Raw genomic sequence first — 10,312 nt, 5'->3', positions numbered from 1 at the left:
TTTTAGTTTTCTTTTTCTCTTATTTTTCAGTTTTTTCCTTTTCTTTAGTTTTTTCTTTTTTAGTTTTTAGTTTTTTTTAGTTTTTACCTTTTTTTAGTTTTTTTAGTTTTTTTAGTTTTTTAGCTTTTTTAGTTTTTTTATTAGTTTTTAGTTTTTTTTTTAGTTTTTGCCTTTTTTTAGTTTTTTCAGTTTTTTTTAGTTTTTTGTTTTTTACCTTTTTTTAGTTTTTTTTTAGTTTTTTAGCTTTTTTAGTTTTTTTCTTTTTAGTTTTTTTTTTGTAGTTTTTACCTTTTTTAGTTTTTTTTCTTCTTTTGTATTAGTGTGAAATAATTCAGACGTCATATGCGGAAAAACACGACGTCACTCGACAGACAGACAGACAGACATAACCCAGAAAACAACTTATTTTTATATATATTTATTCATATTTTTTTAGTTTTCTTTTTCTCTTTTATTTTTCAGTTTTTTCCTTTTTTTTAGTTTTTTTCTTTTTTAGTTTTTAGTTTTTTTTAGTTTTTTACCTTTTTTTATTTTTTTTTAGTTTTTTTAGTTTTTTAGCTTTTTTAGTTTTTTTATTAGTTTTTATTTTTTTTCTAGTTTTTGCCTTTTTTTTATTTTTTTTGTTTTTTTTTTAGTTATTAGATTTTTACCTTTTTTTAGTTTTTTTTAGTTTTTTAGCTTTTTAGTTTTTTTTTCTTTTTAGTTTTTTTTGTAGTTTTTACCTTTTTTAGTTTTTTTCTTCTTTTGTATTAGTGTGAAATAATTCAGACGTCATATGCGGACAAACATGACGTCACCTGATCCATCCACAGATCCACACACAGACAACTTATTTTTATATATATAGATTACGTATATGAGGGGTTTTGTCCCCTCCTCAATACCTCGCTCTTTACAGCAAAGCTTGAATTTTATCCCAATTCCTTAAGAGTGACCCGAGAATCACAAAGGCTGTAGAATAAATAGTTAAAACAAACCCCCTTGAATGCGTAATAGTTTCTGATCGTTTTAGGTTTTAGCGCTGCTCCTTACTTCCAGGTGAAAAAAACTTTTTTCATTTATCTTCTCACTGTTTTTTTAAATAATGCTAGAAGATCCTAAGGCCCCTTCATGGAATTTCTCTTCCCTCATGATAAATTTGCCCATGAAAAGATACTCCCCTCTAACCCCCTCCCCCAGATCAACCCCCCTCCCTCAACGCGAAAAAGTCCCCCTAAAAACGTCTATACACTTCCAATAACCGTTACTATATGTAAACAATGATCAAAGTTTGTAACTTGCAGCCCCTCCCCCGGGTAATGTTGGGGATTATTTAGTCCCGAAAGACATAATTGTTAGATTTTTTAACTATGCTGTACAAAATGGCTATTTCAAAATTTTGATCCGGTGACTAAAAAGGCAATTACAACCTTTAAATTCCGTTAGAACGAGCCCTCTCACGAAATCCTAGGACCACTGGGTCGATACAATCATCCCTGGAAAAAAAAACTACAAATTAACAATCATCCGTGATCTTACTTCTGGCAAAAAATACAAAATTCCACATTTTTGAAGATAGGAGCATGAAACTTCTAAGGGTTCTCTGATACGTTGAATCTCATGGTGTGATTTTCGTTAAGATTCTATGACTTTTAGGGGGTGTCTTTCCGTATTTTCTAAAATAAGGCAAATTTTCGCAGGCTCATAACTTTTGATGGGTAAGACTAAATGGGTAAAGATCATGGGTAAGATGAAAGTTATATTCTTAGAATCAGCATGAAAATGTGATTCGTTTGATATAACTATTGATATCAAAATTTAATTTTTTAGAGTTTCGGTTACTATTAAGTAAGGTCACTCCTTACTACAGCTCGTTACCATGAACTTTTGAACTAGTTATCCTGATAAATGAATATTCTCTTCATTTTGGCTTTTGTTGAGAATTTAACAAGCAGGTCTTTGGTTTGCCCATGGGGGCATCCCTCTCTCCTTTTTTGGCAGATCTTTTCATGGATTCTGTTGAAACCTCCACTATACATAGTTTAAAACTCCCCCCTTGCTTTTGGGCCAGGTTCATGGATGATGTAGTTTGTATCTAGAAACACGGTTCAGATTCCTTAGAACTTTTCTTTAAACATTTCAATAGTTTTGCAATGAAAACTTGTAATGAAGACTATGCGGGACAAAATGGCTATCTCAAAATTTTGATCCCTTGACTTTGGGAAAAAATGAGCGTAGGAGGTTGCTTAGGTGCCCTCGAACTTTTTGGTCACTTAAAAAGGGCATTAGAACTTTTCATTTCCGTTAGAATGAGCCCTCTTGCGACATTCTAGGACCACTTGGTCAACACGATGTCCCCTGGGAAAAAACAAACAAACAAACAAACAAATAAAAACGCACCCGTGATCTGTCTTCTGGCAAAAAAATACGAAATTCCACATTTTATGTAGATAGGAGCTTGAAATTTTTGCTCCAGGGTTCTCTGATACGCTGAACGCGATGGTGTGATTTTCGTCAAGATTCTATGACTTTTAAGGGGTGTTTCCCTATTTTCCAAAATAAGGTAAATTTTCTCAGGCTCGTAACTTTTGATGACAAATACTAAATTTGATGAAACTTATATATTTAAAATCAGCATAAAAATTCGATTCTTTTGATGTATCCTTTAGCAAAAAATTCCGATTTTTAGAGTTTCGTTTACTATTGAGCCGGGTTGCTCCTTACTACAGTTCACTACCACGAACTGTTTGATAAACACAAGTTATATATACGTGATTGACATAATTGGAACGGATCCGTTCTCTTTGCGGGAGCTGGGGATTGTTAATTTGGAAAAATTAGAAAAATTGAGGTATTTTCAACTTACAAACGGGCTACCGGATCTTAATAAAATTTAATATTTAGAAGGAACTCATGCCTTAAACCTCTTATTTCAAATCCCAACCAGACATGTTGACGTTGGGGGATTTGGAGGGGGAAACCGAAAATCTTGGAAAACGCTTATAAATGTCGTAGATTCGTCATTGACGTAACCGGACTGGATCCTCTCTCTTTGGAGAAGTTAGGGGATGGGGTTCAGTGCTTTGACAAGTTTAGTGCTTCTGGACGTGCTAGGACGATGAAAATTAGTAAGCGTGTCAGGGACCTGCACAAAGTGACTTGATTAAGTCGTTTGTCCCGATTCGACCATCTGGGGGGGGGGGCTGAAGGGAGAGGAAAAGTTAGAAAAATTGATGTATTTTTAACTCACGAGTGGGTGATGGGATCTTAATGAATTTTATATTTAGAAGGACCTCGTGACTCAGAGCTCTTATTTTAAGTCCCGGCCGGCATTAAGCCTCTGATTTTCCTTTTAAAGCATTCTATTGATTCTTAGAATTATGCTAGAGATTATACCATATGAGCTCTTGGCCCTTGGCTCTTCCAACCTCGTCACAAGTGCCATATTAGCTCTTAGCTCTTGTTTATTATGTCTTAGCGAACAGCGTATGACATTTTTTATGTTGTTGTAGCCTATTTTTTTAAATTCCGCTATGTTCTACCTACATAAAATTTATCACAAGAGCATGGAATTTTGTGTACCCCCTTTTGTATATTTCTTAGGACTTCATCTTTTCCATTGTTTAGTTTGAGCTTTATCTTAGCCATGAGCTTATAGTTTGCCCTGATTTAAAAGCTGTTTTTATATTATTTTAATTCCCTCCTTAATTTCTGTGACAACATTGGGATATAAAGTAAAGTTATGTTATTTGTTTTTTGATTTGACCCATTTTCTTCTAATATTACAGGTTCCATTAATTTGTTTTCCTTTTTTCAATTATTTGAGAAATCATATTTTTGGGATATCAATAAAACATTCAGTTTGTGATTCCCCATAATTCCAAATAACTAAAATGTCATCAATATATTTGCCCCAAAATTTAGGATTTAAAAAATTTGTTTTAATAGCTAAAGTTTCTACATACTCTACACAAATATTTGCTTGCAGCGGACTTAAGGGTCCTCCCACTGCTAATTCTCTAACTTGAACAATTATCTCTAAATTTGAAATAATTAGTATACCTGCTAGTTATTTTAACTAAATTTAATATAGTTTCTATCTCAATACCTGCAGATAATTCTTCTATCTCATTTTTATGTTCATCAAGTTTATTTTTGGATATAACAAATACGAATCTATCGAAAGGTATATACGTATACATTTATTTTATATAAAAACTTAAAAGTCTAGCTTCATTTGATATTTCAATTATTTAAGTTTATCTTTTAAGAACTCTAAGTTTTTTACATACGAATTTTGGAGACATAATAAATGTTTATGTGTCATTGTACCCATTTTTCGATTTTTTCTGCTGGTGAGTTCATTGTTGATACTATAGGTCTTAAGAGGCATACCTGTTTTATGTATTTTTGGCAAACTGTATATTCTTGGGCAAACTGATCGCCTCGGAAAGAACTTGTAATACACCCGTGATGGGATACTTCGATTAGTTTTAAGGCCTTATAAGTCCTTTCTTAATTTTGCAACATACGATTCAGTGTAAAGTAAGTAAAATGATTCCAAAATCGTTTCGTTTCAAGTATCATTTAATTACATATAATGAGAATAATGCCACGAGAAAGGTTAATTTACTAAATTTAAACCATATGTTGAAAGATAAAAGTTTCCAGAGATCACAAGTTGTAAAAGAAATAGATTAAAAAAACAGAAAAATTACCCTTTGCGGTTTTCTTAATGCGTATGATTTCCAACAAATTATATGAATTTTTAAAAATTCTTTTGAACATACTTTAAGGTTATCGAGGAAAAGGTTAAACCAAAAATTTTTGTAATTAAAAAGGTAACATGAAAAACAAAATATATCAACGTATAAACCTAAACATTTCCCAGGACCAGGTGTAATTAATTTAAGCAAAAAGGAGTTAACCAAAGAACAAAAGGAAATCCTTGAAAAAGGTATAAAATTCGGACTAAATCCTAAGAAAGCACCGGTAGAAGAAATAATTTCAAATATTGAGACAGGGATTCACGTGTTTTCAAAAGATGTTAATAATGTAAACGATTTAAGATTGGGAGTCGTTAATGTTTTAAAAATTTTCGGCAGTTTTCAAGAAAACCTTAAGAAAAAGATACACAAATTTTGAAAGATTTAAAAAAAGACGATTCTCAAATAATAACGATAGCTGCTAAGAGCAATAAGGTAGTAATCCTAGAAAAAAATGATTATGATAGTAAAATAGAAAAAATGCTAAACGATATTGCAACATACAAAAAACTGAATTCAGACCCAACTGAATCGTATGTTGCAAAATTAAGAAAGAACTTAGAAGGCCTTAACACTAATCGAGGTATCACATCACATATGTATTACAAGCTCTTTCCGAGGGCCCAAGAATATATGGTTAAGACCTATAGCATCAACAATGAACTCACCAACAGAAAAAATCGAATAATGGGTAGCAATGACACCTGAACCTTTATTATATCTCTAAAATTCGTGCATAAGAACTCAATTCAATCATATCAATTCAAATGAATTTAGACTTTTTAGTTTTTATATAAAATCAATGTATACGTATATACCTTTCAATACATCTGTATTTGTTTTATCCAAAAAACTTGATGAACATAGAAATAAGATAGAAGAATTATCTGCAGGCTATTGAAATAGAAAGTATATTAAATTTAGTTAAAATAACTAGTGATTTGATTTGATGCATCAAATCGAGTGATTTGATGCAAAAGACAAATAACGGTTATTGTTAGTCGGTTTACGGTAAATTGTAAAGGCTAGTTCATTATTATTTTTATGGATCCAAATATCCAGAAACGGTAACTTATTTTCTGTTTCATTTTCAATTGCAAAAACTAATTCCCCTCCCAAATTACTTAAATACTCCAGAAAACCTTCAATTTTTGATTTCCCATAATTCCAAATAACTAAACCGTCATCCGTACATCTGCTCCAAAATTTAGGTTTTAAGAAATATGTTTCAATAGCAAAAGTTTCTATATATTCCACATAAACATTTGCTAACAGCGGACTTAAGGGTCCTCCCATTGCTAATCTTCTAGCTTGATGGTAAAAGTTATCTCTAAATTTGAAATAATTAGTATACATGCTAGTTATTTTAACTAAATTTAATATACTTTCTATTTCAATAGCCTGCAGATAATTCTTCTATCTTATTTCTATGTTCATCAAGTTTTTTGGATAAAACAAATACAGATGTATTGAAAGGCATATACGTATACATTGATTTTATATAAAAACTAAAAAGTCTAAATTCATTTGAATTGATATGATTGAATTGAGTTCTTATGCACGAATTTTAGAGATATAATAAAGGTTCAGGTGTCATTGCTACCCATTATTCGATTTTTTCTGTTGGTGAGTTTATTGTTGATACTATAGGTCTTAACCATATATTCTTGGGTCCTCGGAAAGAGCTTGTAATACATATGTGATGTGATACTTCGATTAGTGTTAAGGCCTTCTAAGTTCTTTCTTAATTTTGCAACATACGATTCAGTTGGGTCTGAATTCAGTTTTTTGGATGTTGAAATATCGTTTAGAATTTTTTCTATTTTACTATCATAATCATCTTTTTCTAGGATTACTACCTTATTGCTCTTAGCAGCTATCGTTATTATTTGAGAATCATCCTTTTTTAAATCTTTCAAAATTTGTGTACCTTTTTCTTAAGGTTTTCTTGAAAATTGCCAATTTTTTTTAAATATTAACGACTTCCAATCTTAAATCATCTACATTATCAACATCTTTTGAAAACACGTGAATCCCTGTCTCAATCTTTGAAATTATTTCGTCTACCGGTACTTTCTTAGGATTTAGTCCGAATTTTATACTTTTTTCAAGGATTTCCTTTTGTTCTTTGGTTAACTCCTTTTTGCTTAAATTAATCACACCTGGTCCTGGGAAATGTTTAGGTTTATACGTTGATACATTTTTTTTTTCATGTTACCTTTTTAATTACAAAATTTTTTGGTTTAACCTTTTCCTCGATAACCTTAAAGTATGTTCAAAAGAATTTTTGAAAATTCATATAATTTGTTGGAGATCATACGCATTAAGAAAACCGCAAAGGATATTTTTTTTTTTAAATCTACTTCTTTTACAACTTGTGATCTCTGGAAACTTTTATCTTTCAACACATGGTTTCAATTTAGTAAAAAAAAGTAAGTAAATTTTTAATAAAAAAAAATTAGTAAAAAGGATCATAAGGACCTTAGGAAGCTTATACATGTCTGCAGTAGACAGACTTTGTCCTAATGTATATGTAAAGAGAAGACCATCATTTCCTTCGTCAGAAGATAGAAGACGATTTGAAAAGACAATGTTCTTCTCTTGTTCATAACCGCGTAACAGGGTAGTATAAAATACAAATAGTATAAAATAAAACTATATTTTACTTCAGTGTTACTAGTCAAGAGTTAAAAGAGTTGTACTCTATCCCTATATGGATCATTTTGATGGACTTTATCCTAATTAGTTCAGAAAAGGCAGTGGGATATCAGAATATTGGATGCTACAGTGGCGTCAGTGGTCAAATATGGTTCTGAAGCGTGATCGCTTGACTGAATAAGATTTGTTAGATATTTTCAATACAAATTACCTACGGATTATTTTTGGCACCCGTTAGACGAACCTTGTGTCTAACAGTAAATAATTTTTTTTTTACTTTAGTAAGGTCCTTTCTCGTGGGATTATTCTCATTATATGTAATTAAATGATACTTGAAACGAAACGATTTTGGAATTATTTTACTTACTTTACACTGAATCGTATGTTGGAAAATTAAGAAAGGACTTGTAAGGCCTTAAAACTAATCGAAGTATCCCACCACAGGTTGTAGTTCTTTCTGAGGCGATCAGTTTGCCCAAGAATATATGGTTTGCCAAAAATACATAAAACAGGTATGCCTCTAAGGACCTATAGTATCAACAATGAACTCACCAGCAGAAAAAATCGAAAAATGGGTACAATGACACATAAACATTTATTATATCTCCAAAATTCGTATATAAAAAACCGAATAAACTTAAAAATATTGAAATATCAAATGAATCTAGACTTTTAAGTTTTGATATAAATAAATGTATACGTATATACCTTTCGATAGATCTGTATTTGTTATATATAAAAAAAAACTTGATGAACATAAAAATGAGATAGAAGAATTATCTGCAGGTATTTAGATAGAAACTATATTAAATTAGTTAAAATATCTAGCAGGTATACAAATTATTTCAAATTTAGAGATAAATTTGTTCAAGTTAGAGAAATAGCAATGGGAGGACCCTTAAGTCCGCTGCTAGCAAATATTTGTGTAGAGTATGTAGAAGCTTTAGCTATTGAAACATTTTTAAAAAACTAAATTTGGGACAAATATATGGATGACGTTTTAGTTATTTGGAATTATGGGGAATCAGAAATTGAGTGTTTTCTGGAACATTTAATTGATATCCCAAAAATATGATTTCTCAAATAATTGAAAAAAGGAAAACAAATTAATGGAACCTGTAATATTAGAAGAAAATGGGTCAAATCAAAAAACAAATAACATAACTTTACCTTATATCCCAATGTAGTCACAGAAATTAAGGAGGGAATTAAAATAATATAAAAACAGCTTTCAAATCAGGGCAAACTATAAGCTCATGGCTAAGATAAAGCTCATGCTAAATAATGGAAAAGATAAAGTCCCAAGAAATATACAAAAGGGGGTACACAAAATTCCATGCTCTTGTGATAAATTTTATGTAGGTAGAACACAGATGAATTTTAAAAAATAGGCTAGAGCAACATAAAAATGCCATACGTTGCTCGCTAAGACATAATAAACAAGAACTAAGAGCTCACATGGCACTTGTGACGAGGTTGGAAGAGCCAAGCGCCAAGAGCTCATATGGTATAAGCTCTATCAAAATTCTAAGAATCAATAGAATGCTTTAAAAGGAAAATCAGAGGCTTAATGCTAGTCGGGATTTAAAATAAGAGCTCTGAGTCACGAGGTCCTTCTAAACATAAAATTCGTTAAGATCCCATCACCCACTCGTAAGTTAAAAATACATCAATTTTTCTAATTTTTCCTCTCGCTTCAGCCCCCCAGATGGTTGAATCAGGACAAACGACTTTATCAAGTCACTTTTTGATGGTCCCTGACACGCTTACTAATTTTCATCGTCCTAGCACGTCCAGAAGCACCAAACTTGCCAAAGCACTGAACCCCCCCCCAACTCCTCCAAAGAGAGAGGATCCAGTCCGGTTACGTCAATGACGAATCTACGACATTTATAAGCGTTTTCCAAGATTTTCGGTTTCCCTCTCCAAATCTCCCAATGTCAACAGATCTGGTTGGGATTTGAAATAAGAGCTTTAATACATGAGTTCCTTCTAAATATTAAATTTTATTAAGATCCGGTCGCCCATTTGTAAGTTGAAAATACCTCAATTTTTTCTAATTTTTCCAAATTATCAATATCCAGCTCCCGCAAAGAGAACGGATCTGTTCCAATTATGTCGATCACGTATCTATAACTTGTGTTTATTCTTCCCATTAAGTTTCATCCCGATTTCTCCACTCCAAAAGTTTTCCAAGATTTCCAGTTTCCCTTTCCAGCTCTCCCCAATGTCACTGGATCTGGTTGGGATTTAAAATGACAGTTCTAAAGCACAAGATCTTTCTAAATATCAAATTTCATTAAGATCTGATCAACCGTTTGTAAGTTACAAATACCTCACTTTTTTTGATTTTCCGAAGTACTCCCCCCCCCCTCTCCAACTCCACCAAAGATAGCGGATCCGGTTCGATTAGGTCAGTCATTAGTCTTGGACTTGAGCTCATTCCTTCCACCGATTTTCATCCTGATTTCTCCGCTTTAAGCGTTTTACAAGATTCCCTCCCCCCAATGACACTGGATCCTGTCGGGATTTAAAATAAGAGATTTGAGTTATGAGGTCCTTCTTAATATGAAATTTGCATAAGATCCGATCACTTCTTCGTAAGTTAAAATACCTCATTTTTTATTTTTTTAGAATTAACCCTTCCCCCAAACTCCCCCAAAGAGAGCGGATCCTATCCGGTTATGTTAATCACGTATCTAGGTTTTGTTCTTATTTTTTCTCACCAAGATTCATTCCGATCCCTCCACTCTAACCGTTTTCAAAGATTTTAGGTTCCCCCCCCCCGAGTTTTCCCAATGTCGCCGGATCCGGTTGGAATTTGAAATAAGAGCTCTGAGAGATGATACCCTTCCAAACATCAAATTTCATTAAGGTTTAATCACTCCTTCGTAAGTTAAAATACCTCA

The sequence above is a fragment of the Artemia franciscana genome, chromosome 13 (assembly GCF_032884065.1).
Source record: "Artemia franciscana chromosome 13, ASM3288406v1, whole genome shotgun sequence".
NCBI lineage: Eukaryota > Metazoa > Arthropoda > Branchiopoda > Anostraca > Artemiidae > Artemia > Artemia franciscana.
This window is presented reverse-complemented; position numbering follows the sequence as displayed.